Source organism: Cryptomeria japonica, chromosome 8 (genome assembly GCF_030272615.1).
Source record: "Cryptomeria japonica chromosome 8, Sugi_1.0, whole genome shotgun sequence".
NCBI lineage: Eukaryota > Viridiplantae > Streptophyta > Pinopsida > Cupressales > Cupressaceae > Cryptomeria > Cryptomeria japonica.
Window position 1 is genome coordinate 661,395,093 of NC_081412.1, and position 16,034 is coordinate 661,411,126.

Below are 16,034 nucleotides of genomic sequence, written 5' to 3' on the forward strand. Positions count from 1 at the left end.
CCTTTGAATAGCATATGGGAACTGGATGTGGGGAAGCTTGTGGTCCCTGGTGTATTCATGGATGTAGATTTTTTGACCCCGATTGCACAAAATTATGACCCTATAACTAGATATATTAGGAATGTGAAGGGATTGGCCCTTATTGAAATTAAAGATGATGAATTTAGAAATGTGTTTAAACTCAGGGAGGCTTCAAATTTGTTAGAGCCTATTGATTTTGAGTCATTAGCCCAGCTCTATAATGCACAAAGGTATCATCTTAGGAGTGGCTCATTGAAAGAGTTCTTTGTTAAGATAGGAGGGTTAACAGTTGTAGGCCCCAATACAATGGAACCCTTCTCCCTTAATCTGTTTACTCTAACAACTAAGGGTATGTATTGGGCACTGTGTCAGATTTTTGGAGAAGATGCTAAGAAAAATATGCCTACCCATTACATGCTGATGATTGCACAAATTCTAAACCCCTCTCCAGCAATAACATTTGATTATGCACCATACCTTACTGATGTAATTCAAGCAGGGCTAGTAGGGATAAAAAATGGTAAGGTGGACAAGCCGTTTGGATGGTACTCCCTTTTAATGCACATGTTTTTGTTCAAGGGTGCTGACTATTTTGCTAAGGAAATTGATTTGGTTAAGGTAAAAGATATGGAAGAGATGCATGTTCAACTTTGGAGCACTGTTTTATCCTGGGATAGAGAGGATGCTAGTTATCTAAATTTTGATAGTTGCTTTGCATTTAAAATTAGGATTCTTTTATGCACAAAAACCCTAGGATTCCTAAGGATCTCTTGGAATTCCTCAGGCCTAAATAGTTTGCTGAGGGTATTAAGATTGTTCACAATTGGGGAGATATGTATTTGTACCCTGTTTCTACCATTTTCAGAGTGTATAGTTTCAGAGGTACCCACTATCTATTGCCCTATCAAGTCCCATTGAAGATAGGGATTGCAGAAGTCTTGAGGCAAATTGGAGGTGTACAAGAGGCAGAGCTGACAAATAGGGGTAAAGGGACCATTTTACCAACCATTACCATGGCCCATCATTTTGTAATCACTAAAGGTGGCTGGAAATATTTTGAAGATTTCTTTAAGCCACATAGTTAGTCAACTGTAGTTTCAAGATGTGTAGACCTTGAAGACTTTTTCAATGGCATGTTTAGAAAGAGGGCAGTGTGTAAAGGTAGGCCTCACCAATTTCAATTCCCTAAAGATTTAATTAGGAATGAATTCAATTTAGATGAGCAAGAACTGAGGAAGGAGAAGTGGGTTGCATATAGAAGGGCTCTTGACTTTATTCATCAATTTGATAGTAGTTATGACCCTCTTTCTAGATTAACCCTTTTGAGGAGAAAGTCAAATTCTTGATTCTTTATTTTGAAGACCTCATGCAAACCTTGAACGAAAAAAGGGAGGCTATAATGTAAAATGATCCTGACAGGGTTAAACTGGTCCTAGCTAAGCCTGCCTTTGCTAAGGCTATCCCACCTGGTGATTATGTGATGCATAAGAAATCAAAGTATAGTATGGTGATGTCAGTGATAGGTGAGCCTTCCACTTCAAGAGGGAAAATAGAAATTGAAGATGTCATTGACATCCAAGATTCCCCTAAAAGGCAAAGAGTGGGGAAGGAAGTTGAAACTGGTGAACCTCAGTATTCTCCATCTCACTCCCCTATCCACATAGGAGATGAGTAAGCGGTGGCTGAACAGTTGTTACAACTAGGGAGTCTCAGGGAGATTGCCTACACATATGAGGAGACCCAAGAAGGGATGTCAAAAGAACCACCTAGTGTGAAATGAACATGACTGATGGTGACCTAAAGGGCCAAGAGTTAGACCTTACTGTTAAGCAAGCCAGTGAGGAATTCCTGGCTGACAGTAATTTTGTTACAACAGGGGCTTTCATGCAATTTGTGTGGAAGCAAAATATGGAACAATTCAAAGCTAGATGTGAGCAAAAGAAGAGTGAAAAACCTCACAGGGATGTAACTCAGGTGGAAGAAGAGGTGAAGCAAGAAATGATTGAATATTTTAAGGCTATTACTCCTAAGAAGGGAAGAGAGATGGTGTCCGAGGCTAGTGTTTTAATCCTCCCTAAATGGGATATATTTGATGCTCTAGTTCTTGAAGCAGTAAGGAAGGAAACCAAACCCATGGAAGGAGTGACCTTCAGCAAGGATAATGTTTCTCTAGTCATGTGGTCACTGAAGAAGGATGAGAATAAAAGGAGGAAAGGTGTATCAGATTCTAGTCTCCTAAGAGGCATGATTGTAAAAAGAGTCCAAGATATAGTGGTGGTGAAAGTTGCAAGCACAGTCTTGGAAACTGCAAAGTTCAGTGTGGCAGTAGCAGAAAAGGGGGCAAAAGAAATGGCTAATCTCCAATTAAAATTGGAAACCATCTTAAAGGCTTACAATGAGGCCAAAGAAGGAATAGCCAACAGGGACAACATTATTGCTAAACTTCAGAGTCACTTGGTAGGTCAACACCATCCAGGTGAATCCTCTACTCTCATGATAGCCTCCTCTCTAGCAAAGACCTCCTCCTACCAGTCCCATTATAGAATATCCCCCTTCTCCTATGCCTTCTAGTTTCTAGTTAGTTGAAACTATCCAACATGAGTTGGAAAAGTTGAAACAAGCTCAAGCCTTGTTTGCAAGCAAGTATGAAGAAAAGGTAAAAGCCACAATTTTGAAGTTTGTTGATTCGGTCAAGGCCTCTATTGTACACATTTCTATGAAAAGGATCCTGAATATCCTGATTAAATTAAGAGAGGATGAAACCACCTTGGAACCAATCCTTAATAAGTGGATGCCTAGAGGTAAGGAGTTAGAGATCATGTGTTCATCCCATGCAGATGCAAAGGAAAATGACAATCTTAGGTCCACTAGTGAGTTTATAAAAGAAATGAATATACTCTCAGAGGAAAGGGTGGGTGTAAAAAGAAAAGCCCAACTATATAGAAAAGAATATTCAGATCACAAATATAAATTGTTTCCAAGTGGTTTTGTCAGTCCAATTCAGTTAAAAGAGGAGAAGGTATGGCTAGAAGAGCTAAACCACAAATTGTCCCAAAGGGTTAATGAAATTATTAACACTGATGACACCTCCTTATTTGTCCAGACAATTGAATAAATTGAAAAGGTGAAATCACATTATGGTTTCATAGAAACAAAAATTGGGCAATTAAGGGTCACTTGGAAAAGGCTAGAAGCGATGAAACAGAAGATTATTAGCTTTTCTTGGCCAAATGATGATGTGTTCTGGGAGTGGAAGGACAAATATATCAGACAAGAAGAAGACACTACAGAGTAGATAGAAAAGGTTGCAGCAGAACAACAAATGGAAGAGGTCATTGATATTAAAAAAGACTTGCTAACTGTTTCTTGGAGAGTATCGCGGTTTGTAACAAACATTTTTAGGAATGTCTGAAGCTTGTACACATTCATAATGTTATAAATGGATACCGGGACTAGTAAAAGGGGGATCACAAGAATTTTGTAAAGAAACTCTGGCAAAATATACTTAGGTTTTTCTGGTTTCAAGGAGATGACTTTGGATGATGTAATATTTCCAAGAATGAATATGAATATATAAATCAAAGTTTCAGGCCTAAAATGTCTTTGTCTTCTGGTGTGCATTCTGCAATTTGTTAGTTTCATTTGAATAATCTAGGGTTTTTTGAATGAGCATGGATTGTAAGGTGATCTAATAGACATTATTTATGGCTTTCTTCTTTAAGAGAGGGATTAAATGTGCAAGGAATATTTCTGTCAGCAAATCTATTGTCTGTTGCCATGAATCTGATGAGTTATTTTAGTTAAATGGGAAAGGATCTATGTATATGTTAGGCATGTATGAGGTTCACAAAAGCTGAGATGATGAGGTGTATTAGAATGTTCAGTTGTTGAAAATTGTTACTTAATTTAGGTGACTCTGTGGCCTGGATAAGGCACTGGTACTTGTTGTGGAATTCTTTCTAATTTTCTTAAAGATCAATACTAAAGAAGTATATAAGTTTTTATTCAAATATTTCAGTTTATGTTGAGGTGATGAAATCCACTGGTTTTTGACACTGGTTTATTGTGGATCTCGTTTAAAAGTGTGAAAGTATTCATAGAAGGTATACCCACCAGAACTTTGGATAAGTTCAAAGTGTAGAAGGTTCTCAAAACCTTGTTATATGTTACTCTAAGGTTCTTTTTTCCTTGATCTCTTCATATGTAGACAAAGTTATTCATTTTCTTATAGGGGATAAGAGGGAAATCAGAATTTGAGACTAACATGTTCTATTCAATTTAAATTGTGAGCTAGGTTTTCTTTTAAGTTTCTTGTGGATGTGGAAGTTCAATAGTTTCATGCTTACTTTCTTGAAACCCGTAAAATATTAAGAGCCTTACATTTGAATGGTTGAATTTTTGAAAGAAACACTTTTAAAAAAAAAATCAAAAAATAAAGCCAGAGAGAATGGAAAAGAAAGAAAGGAATCAGACATATGGTGTATAGATGTATATAGCTTCACTTGAGGAAGTACTTGATTTACTAATCTGAATTAAATATTTTCCAAATGCAAATATCATATTGATTAAGTTTTGGGAAGGCTAGTTTTAGCTGATTGTCAATTGAAAAGTTCAGTATTTGAAACAAGTTAATACTCTTCATACTCTGCAACTTTTATTATTTATTTGATTAATAGTCATTGATTGGACATTCTCCCATAACTTGTGACTTATATTCTTCTATGTAATTTTATATCATCATCTTCATTTAGTGGTCTACCTTTCATTGTGCCTTTCTTCTTTTAGTTTGCACTCCCTCGGACTTCTCTCTCATTTCATTACCCTCTCTCAATTTTATTTTTTAAGGTTTGCGTTGTGTCCAAATGAGAGCATGATATTGGTATCAAAGATTGGTTTCGTACACTAGAAAATTTGGGTTGAATTTAACATACACTTAATTAAACTTAATTTGGGATTATATGATGCCACACACAATGACGATGGATCATTCATCCCCTAGTGCTTCAAGAGGAGCACATTCACATGAGGGACAAGAAGAGTCATATCACATTGAGAGTTTTCACCAAGATGAGTAGCCTGAGTATGGACCTCAAATCTTACAAGCCTTATAGAATTTGATATGTGTGATACAGGATAGGTTTTCACCCACAACAGAGACACCTCATGAGGATCCACTTGTAGTATATCAACATATACTTGAATCTTGGGAGCTTATTAGGAGTTCGCCTTGAATTTGGGAAATACACATAGAGGAGATAGAAGATTGATCAATACACATTACCAAGCCTCATCATACATAAATACAAGAGGTATAGACTATAGCAAGCACATATCATGAGCCAAAGGATCATATTCAAGAGTTGCTTCATCTCCAATCCTCTACATTTTTAAGATCCACAAATGGGGTTGAGGCAAAGTCTTGGTTACTTATCTTGGAATTATGCTTTGGGTTGCATCTATATGTGAGCAACCTAAAGGGATAATTTGCAATGCAATTTTTGAGAGGACTTGCTTCCACCTTGTGGTATTGGGAGGATAAAATGCACCAACTCACATTGGAAACCCTCTCCTGGGATACCATTTTGGAGTGCTTCAAAGTGTGTTCTATTTCAAAATATTTTTGACAGAGATGCATAGATGAGTTTCATCATTTACATAATGAGGTTTCACAGTGGCTCAATATGAGATCTAGTTTTTGGAGTTCTTGTAGTTTGTAGATTACATTTAAGACAAGTTACTTGTCAATTATTTTATTAGGGGTGGAAAGCCCAAAATTTCATTTTTCCTACACATGGCCAATCTAAATGACTTTAGGGTTTCTATGGAAAAGTCTCTTATGGAAAAGGAGGTACATGGGAAGACACAAGAGGCATGAGAGAAGTTTTTAACTTTGATCAAGGGACTAAAGTGTTCATAGGCCTCCCCATCCTTCAAAGGATAATTTAGACTTACTATAGGATTTCAAATAAAAACCCAATAGTATCAATATTAGGGACAAAGGTATAGAGCATAGTAGGAGCCATAGGGTAGTCGCATGTGACCATCATCGACACAAGGATATTTTAGGTATGAGAGACTATAGGGCTATCAATCTAGGCCTTCTACGACTCAACAACCTTTTAGGGGAGAATCTAGTGTTTTTAATAGTTAGGATCTTCTAATTATGGTGGGGCCTATCCAACATAGGGTTATATGAGAAGAACATGTTATGTATATGTTAGTATCAGACAGAGAGTGCCCACAAGGTTTCAGAGTAGGTGGACAACATCCTAGGATGTCAAAGTAGATAGTTGATATGTGGGTAAAACCCATAGAGTTTTTGAAATGATTGAGAACTAGAAAATTGACCATTAGTCCATGATCATAGAGGTTGTAGGTATGATTAATAGTGAATGAGTTAGTGTGACATTTGATTTTAGGGCATCTTATTCTTTTATTTTCCCATCTATAATGGAGTGTTGCAAGCTAGTGGGCATCTAGCTAGGATAATAAGTAGAAGGTTGATTTATTCTCAATGGATCACAAGGTGGTAGTAGATTTAGTGGTTAGGGTTCTCCAATTGGCTTTCAAGGGCATCACCATGTATTAGTGGATCTTTGAATTACACCCTTGGGATCTTACAATATAGTATCTGACATGGATTGGCTTGATGCACATTACACTATGGTTGATTGTATCTATAAGGTGACTAAGTGTTTAATGATCATGACATGATGATTATGATTTTAGGGGTGCATAGACCCATATCTCTTCAGTTTTCTATGTAGTTTAAGTAGAGAATGCATAAGGGATGTTATATGTTTCCCACATTATGGCTCTAGTCGAACCCATATCTCTAAATTTATATTTACATTTATGAAACATCTTATTTGTTATAATCAATTTGTAAATCTTTCATGGTGATTGAGGTTAATAATGAACATGTGAATGAATAGTAGTGGTTGTTCTAGACCTTTCCTTGGTCTCATTTTCATGTTAGAATTGGCAATTTTGGCATGATAAATTATTTACATACAAGGTTTTTCTAGATTTTGATGATAATGTGGGTTTAGGTAATAATGATGATTCATTTTCTCATATCCTTGTTCTATCTTTTTCAATTTGTTCTAACCTTTTAGCTTAGGCAGATTGAGAAATTGACATTTCAACTTGACTAGTGACATTTTCCCCTTGAACAAACTGGCCACATGAACACTTTGCTATCTTGCATCATTGTTACCTTGGGAGGTATGACTTCCTAGGAAATGATAAATTCTAAAGGTAAGCTAACTTAACTCAAGGGACTAAGATGGTATCCTACCATGAAAGATGATAGTTCTAAGCAAAAGACTACCTAGTGATATGAAAGTTGATGCAAGATAGTAAGGACAACAAGGAAATTTATTTTGAACCTTGACAAGATTGAATCTTTGGGTGTAATTTTGAATGGATTGATAGAAAAAAGGCATGGTGATGCAGAGAATCCAATAAACTCAACCAACTAGGGAGATATTTCTCCAAACTCACCAATTCAATTGTTAGGTCACAAAGACAACTGAGAGGGGGGGTGAATCAGTTGTCTAATAATTCAACCAAAATTAACTTAACCAAAACTTAATGCTTAATACCAGTAAACCAAAATTTATATTGGTAGACAGTCTTAACAGTTAATTACAGTACCAGTAAGGATTAATGCATGAAACAGAAAGACGATAACATCCACAACACATAACACAAATATTTGTATGTGGAAACCCTGTGAGGGGAAAAACCACGGTGGGAAGCCTTACCCACAATCAAATGATACTACTGCAAATAGTATGTGTGTACAATATGGATTCTACACATGCAGAGAGGCCAGCTACCTAGAGCTCACTGCTTAATCACAAAATGAGAGTCACACTGACTACAATTGGATGGTTAAATCCAATGATAATGTACTGCATAAAATAGCATCTTCATATGTTGGATTCAATACCGGTTTAGTTCTGATTGCCTTCACAAAAACCTTCCTTCAACCTTCAAATGATGTCTGCGTGTATAGCTCTTCTTATTTTTGCATATACCTTATTACAATTCCTTTTCCCAATCGCATATCAATCTCACAAATGAGATCTTACATTTATACCATAATCTAAGGCCAATTGAATAGGTCGGCTCAGTAAAAGATATAACAATAAAATCAATTACAAATAAATCAATATCCAATGTATGATGTCAGCTCAATGCATTTACAATAATAATAAATCATCTCCATAACGTGTCATGTTGATCTAGAAAAGATATACCTGTCGGTGCATATCTTGAACCTATTTGTCGGTAACAACAAATATGCAAAGCCAAATAAACAAATAACCAAATCGCCAAAACCAAGTGATTGAATAATATCTTCAACATAACCAAGTAGTCTCCAAGTTATTCCAAGTACCGATGAACAATATAATCTACCGATGAACCAAATACCGGTGACTGTCCATAAGTCTCTGACTTGCCTGTGAACATAACCAAAATCTCCAAGTGCTGATACGTGTTGACAAGCGATGATAGGTGTTGACATCAATGAAAAAACCAAATCAACATATCCAAAATGCCAACAATCTCCCCCTTTGGCATTGATGAAACACGAAATGGAAAAACCATCAAAGTGCCAAAACAGAAATGCCAAAAACCAAAAACCAACAATCTCCCAAGGAGATCATTAACTAGAATTCAAAATACATAATATCTCTCCCCCTAGGAATAATATCTACCAAAAAGAAAAAGATAATGTGTTTTTCCATATCAATATCTCCCCCTTTGACATCAAATGCCAAAGCAATGCAAAACCAAATACAAAATACCAACTTATTTAATATACCAACTACTCCCCCTGAGAAGTAGCTCTCCTCATCAAAGTCGGAAAAAGATTTCTCTTTTAATTCTGCTGGTTGATGACAAACATCAACTGTCTAAGTCTCTACCGGTGGGGGTAGGACTCCAAGTTGCTCTCTAAGATACTCAAATGTTTCCTTAGGCAAAGGCTTTGTAAAAATATCTGCAATCTGCTCTTTAGTATTCACATAAACCAATTTCACTTCTTTTGCTTCAACATTATCCTTTAGAAAATTGAATTTGATAGAAACATATTTAGTCTTAGAGTGAAATACTGGGTTCTTTGATATATCAATTGCTGCCATATTATCACAGTAGATAGTTATAGGTTCCTTACATTTTACCTTTATGCCCTTCAACATTTTCTTGATCAATAATACCTGTGTACAATTAGTTGTTGCTGCAACATATTCTGATTCTGCTGTTGATAGACTTGTACAACTCTGTTTCTTGCTCAACAATGAAATTAGTCTGGTGCCAAGAAAAAATGCTCCATCAATGGTGCTTTTTCTGTCATCCACATCTCCTGCCCAATTAGCATTTGTATATGCACATAAGTCAAAATTTTCATCTCTAGGATACCATAAACCAAGATTTGTAGTGCTTTGTAGGTACCAAAAAATCCTTTTCACTGTTGATTCATGATTTTCTTTAGGATTACTCTGAAATCTTGAAACAATACATACTGCATTCATAATATCAGGTCTTGTTTGTGTCAAATACAGTAAACCTCCTATCATAGATTTGTATCTAGTTGGATTAACAGGTGTAGATTCATCCTTCAAAGATAATTTATCAGTTGTAGTCATAGGTGTGCTTACCTGTTTACAGTTTTCCATGCCAAATTTCTTTAGTAATTCCTTCAAGTACCTAGATTGACATAGGAATATACCTTTATCAATCTGTGAAATCTGCAATCCTAAAAAGAATTTTATCTCTCCAATCATAGACATTTCAAATTCTTGCTGCATTTTGTTAGAAAATTCGTTGCACAAACCATCTTCTCCTCCAAAGATTATATCATCAACAAAAAATTCAATAACCAAGATATCATCATTAGTCACTTTGTAGTATAGATTGCTATTAGCATTACCTTTAGTCTAACCAAGCTTCAAAAGATATTTGTCCAATCTAGCATACCAAGTTCTAGGAGCTTGTTTCAATCCATATAAATCTTTCCTTAACCTGCAAACCATGTCTTTGTTATCTGTCAAATAAAATCAATCAAGTTGTTCAATATAAACTTCTTCTTTGAGATCTCCATTTAGAAATGCACATTTAACATCCATTTGATATACTTTATAGTTCTTGTGTGTTACAAAAGCCAATAAAAGTCTGACTACCTCAATTCTAGCTACTGGTGCAAAGGTTTCATTGTAATCAATTCATTCTTTCTGTGAATATCCCGTACACACTAATCTTTCTTTGTTTCTGATTACCTTACCATCTTCATTAAGTTTATTTCTGAAAACCCATTTAGTTCCAATTACTTTTTTGTCTTTAGGTCAGGGAACTAATGACCAAGTGTTATTCCTTTCAATTTGTTCCAATTCATCTTCCATAGCTTTAATCCAATATTTATCTTCACGTGCCTCATTAATTGAAGTAGGTTCAATTTGAGAAATAAGACATACCTCTTCATTTGCCAATCTTCCTCTAGTCATAACTCCTTGAAATTTGTTTCCAATTATCTGATCTTCAGAATGATTCAATCTTACATAGTGGGGTTTTTTTACTTCTTGTTGTTCTTCAGTGACTACTGAATCTCTAGATGATGCTGGTGTAACTGGATCACCATTTTGTACCGGTGTATTCATAGTAGGTTCATTTGTGATTATCTCTATTACCGGTTGAGAGTTTGTGTACCTTGAATTTCCTCTAAACTGTTCATCAATCTTCACATTTGCACTCTCAACAATTTTTTGCAATCTCTTGTTAAAACATCTATATGCCTTGCTCTTAGATGAATAACCAAGAAATATTCCTTCATCACTTCTAAGATCAAATTTGCCAATATACTCATCTCTTCTAATATAGCATTTACTTCCAAATATTCTAAAATATTTAAGAGTAGGAGTATTACCAAACCATAGTTCATGTGGGGTCGTACTGGTTTCACCTCTGACGTGAACTCTGTTGAATGTATAAACTACTATATTGACCGCTTCTCTCCAGTATATATGAGGTAGATTTGTTTCAGATATCATACTTTTGGCTGAATCCAAGATAGTTTTGTTTTTCCTTTCCACAACTCCATTCTGCTAGGGTGTCCGAGGTGCTGATAACTGTCTTCTGATCCCATTCACTTCACAAAATGTATTAAATTCCTTAGATGTGAATTCACCTCCTTGATCTGATCTCAAACATTTGATTTTCTTGTCGGTTTCATTTTCTACCATCACCATGAATAGTTTGAATTTCCCAAATGCTTCAAATTTTTCTCGGAGAAAAATAACCCAACACATTCTAGAATAGTCATCAATGATTGGCATAAAATACATATCTCCTTGTATACTTCTAGTTCTTACTGGACCACATAAATCAGTATGAATTAAATCAAGAACATTGTTAGACTTCTCCGGAATACTCTTGAAAGTTGCTCTAACTTGCTTTCCAAATTGACATTCCTTACATACCGGATTGTGAGGTTTAACAATCTTAGGTAAATCTCTTACCATCTTAGTAGTACTAATTTTCACTATGCAATCAAAATTTACATGACAGTCTCTTATGCCATAACCAACTTTCATCAATATGTGCAATCAAACATGCTTTCTCATTGTTGTTCAAATGAAAGATATTACCTCTAGTCTGATTACCAGTTGCAATTTCCAAACCAGTTCTGTTTAAGATTTTGCATTTATCATTCTTGAATTGTAACTAAAATCCTTTCACAACTAATTGACCAACACTCAAAAGGTTATGCTTCAAACCTTCAAGATAGTAAACATTATCAGTATTGTACTTACCATCTAAACATATAGTGTCTTTTCCTTTGATCAAACAAGATTTATCATCTCCAAATCTTACTAGACCTCCATTGTAATCCTAAAAGGTTTAGAATTTACTCTTATCACTAGTCATATGATGTGAACATCCTAAATCAATAATCCATTCATCCTTATCTTCAACTTTAGTTGTCAGGGCCTACTCTACCAATTGAACAGTAGGTGCCATTTGATCTTCTATTATAGCTACAAAAGCCCATCCATTGTCTGCTCAATCCTCATCAGAATCATCAGTAACTCCTTGATCAGCATAATAACAAGATTTGTCTCTATTCTTCTTAAACTTGTATTTTTGATAGTTAGGGTTAGGCTTATATGTTCTTTTAGCTTCTTCTCTTAATCTTGTGTGTATATCAGGGCATCTAGAAGCCATATGACCAATCTTATTACAGTTAAAATATTTAAAGGGTGCTTTACCCTCATACTGACTTCCAATTGGACCTTTAGGCATTTTCCTAGCAAATAGTGCTTCAAGTTCTTCATTTTCTCTCCTGCTTTCTTCAAGTTCTCTTGCATAGAAGGCTTTCCAATCAGATTTATCAGATGATGATGATGTTGTGGTTGATGATGGTGCCTTGAAAGCTAGATCTGTCTTGATAGTAGTAACAAGACCAAATTCCTCAAGCTCAAAAGCTGGAAGTTTTCCAACCAAAGTGTCTCTAGATACTGATGCATTAGGCATTTTTCTCAATTCATTTATAGCAATAACTTTCATTTTATATGCCAGTGGCAAAGCTCTTAAAACTTTAGAAACAATCTCATCTTCACTTAAGGTTCCTCCACAACATTGTATACCCAAAACAATTTCATTTACTCTTTCCATAAAAGTAGAAATTCTTTCTTCTTCTTCCATTTTCAGACTTTCATACCCAACCCGGAAGCATTCAATATTTGCAATTTTGACTCTAGAATCTCCTTCATTCAATGTTTCCAGTTTGTCCCAAATAGCTTTAGTAGTAGATCTATCTGAAAATACCATAAATTGTTGATATGATAATGCGCTCAAAAGTGCTTCTCTTGCTTTGCAATAATTTTCCTCATCTTTAGCCTAGTTAGGTGGAATAGGTTGACCTTGAGTAGGAGTAGTATAGCCATTCCTTGTAATGTCCCATATGTCCTTTCCAATGCAATTCAAATGTGTCTACATCCTGAACTTCCATATGCCATAGTTAGTTCCATCAAGTTTCAAAATGTCCTTCCTAAAATAGTTAGAAGACATTGGATCTCCTCAAGCTGTTAAACTTCTGCAAAAATAGGACTACGCTCTGATACCAATTGTTAGGTCCCGGAGACAACTGAGAGGGGGGGTGAATCAGTTGTCTAATAAAATAAACCAAAATTAAATTAATCAAAACTTAATGCTTAATACTGATAAACCAAACTTTATGTGGGTAGACAGTCTTAATAGTTAATTGCAGTACTGGTAAGGATTAATGCATGAAACAGAAAGACAATAAAATCTATAACAAATAACATAAATATTTGTATGTGGAAACCTTGTAAGGGGAAAAACCACAATGGGAAGCCTTACCCACAATCAAATGGTACTACTGCAGATAGTATGTGTGTACAATATGGATTCTACACATGCAGAGAGGCCAGTTGCCTAGAGCTCACTGCTCAATCACAAAATGAGAGCCACACTGACTACAATTGGATGGTTAAATCCAATGATAATGTACTGCATAAAATAGCATCTTCATATGCTAGATTCAATACCGGTTTAGTTCTGATTGCCTTCACAAAAACCTTCCTTCAACCTTCAAATGATGTCTGCGTGTATAGCTCTTCTTATTTTCGCATATACCTTATTACAATTCCTTTTCCCAATTGTATATCAATCTCACAAATGAGATCTTACATTTATACAATAACCTAAGACCAATTGAATAGGTCGGCTCACTAAAAGATATAACAATAAAATCAATTACAAATAAATCAATATCCGATGCATGATGTTAGCTTAATGCATTTACAATAATAATAAATCATCTCCATAACATGTCGTGTTGATTTGGAATAGATATACCTATGAGTGCATATCTTGAACCTATTTGCCGGTAACAACAAATATGCAAAGTTGAATAAACAAATAACCAAATCGCCAAAACCAAGTGATCGAATAATGTCTTCAACATAACCAAGTAGTCTCCAAGTTATTCCAAGTGCCAATGAACAATATAATCTGTCGATGAACCAAATACCGATGACTATGCATAAGTCTCTGACTTGTCAGTGAACATAACCAGAATCTCCAAGTGTTGATAAGTGTTGACAAGCATTGACAGGTGTTGACATCAATGATAAAACCATATCAACATATCCAAAATGCCAACATCAATTAGGTGTCAACCCTTCACTAACTCACAAGACCCCTCACAAGGCCACAAGTTACTCAAAAGGATTCAATACCCCAAAACACACCCATACTCACCCAACCATTGAATCACACTCAAATAGGACAAATAAACATGTCTAAGTCACAATCCAACTCTTCAACATTTAATCACCACCAACACCCTCAACCCTTATTCACACAAATGCTCCTTCAACTGGGTCTTCTAATCCCCCTGGTACTCAACCCATAAAATGTATTAAATATCCAAAAAAAAATGTACTTTCAGACACTCTTACAAGGACCACTTAACATATACCACCATGGGTCTTTACCCTCCCAACCACCCAAAGGTTAAAGGAAGATTCACTACTGCAACACTCACTTTTTGTAACAGTCTCAAGAACTTAGGACAGTCACTCCTTTCATAGCCATTCTTCTTCACAACACTCTCTAACATTAATTATGATGATATTTTACCTCCTAAAACCTTCCACCAACACCAAAATCACTACCAAACTCTTTCCCAATCTTGCTAATGGACTAACTCAACTCATTGTCAAATTGTTACAGTCAATGCAAGGTTTAGGACAGCCATACACCCTCATGGATTGGTGGGATTTTTTGGTCACCAAAAACTTGGATTATGTTTATAACTCCCTCAAAAATTCCCCAATCACTTAACAAGACCATTCAAGGACCCTTAATTCAATTACACAATCCAAACTCCATGCATACACTGTGTTCTCATATTAAGACACAAAAATCAACACCTTCCACATATTTACACATGCCAAAATGCTCATGAGACCCTGCAATGATTAATAAAACAAAATACATTATTTTATGGGTCATCCCATTCCTTTAAATGAATTTATAAACATGGAAATGACCCCTAATACATTTTAGTTTGCATCGGGTTACCCTAGACTAGGTTTTTGACAGTTTTCACCAATTTGGCTATAACTTTTGTAATACAGAATGAAACAAGATGAAACTAAAGGGAGATTGAAGAGGATTGACCCCTATAACACATTAAATATATTTTTCAAACAAAATAACATGCTAAGGAATTCCAAAATCCAATATAGCAATTTGCGACGTTAAAGAACTCAGAAATTGCAAGGTAAAACTGAGATATTCATTAATTATGCTTAGTTACAATGCTCAACCGACCCTTGGTCATGGAGAGTGACTTATTAAATAATTCCAAATCCTCCCTCAATGGTTATAACCACCTTTTAAACTTTTCTCAACAAACTAACACCTAATTGCTCATAAAATGCACAAAACGTTGCTTTAACAATGTTGAAAATATTAGCAACTTTGTCAACAATTGTTCCTAGACTCAACCCAAGACCACTATGACTCAGAAATTATAGAAATAGGTTCAAATAGATCTATAAGACATTTACATATCATTAAACATCACATTTGACCCATTGAGACATATTTTCAATATAGTGACAATTTTGACAATATTGATCATCATGACCCCCACTAGGACTCAATACACCATCTAATGGTCTTAATGACATTTATTACATGAAATATGGTCTTCTAACACCTTATTCATAACCAAAATCAAAAACCTTGACCTATTACTAAATTGTCTTCATGGTGGCCATCTTGTGCTAGGTGCTCTTGCCCAAAAGGATGATATGATACGGTGGAGAGAAATATGAGGGGGAGTGGTAGGAAATGTTAAGGGCGGTTGCTACGTGGAGAAAGAGGAGGGAATGGGATGTGTTGGGAAAGGGAGACATAAGGGATATAAATGATGGAAGAAGGAGATACATGGGGGGGAAAGAGGTTGAGGA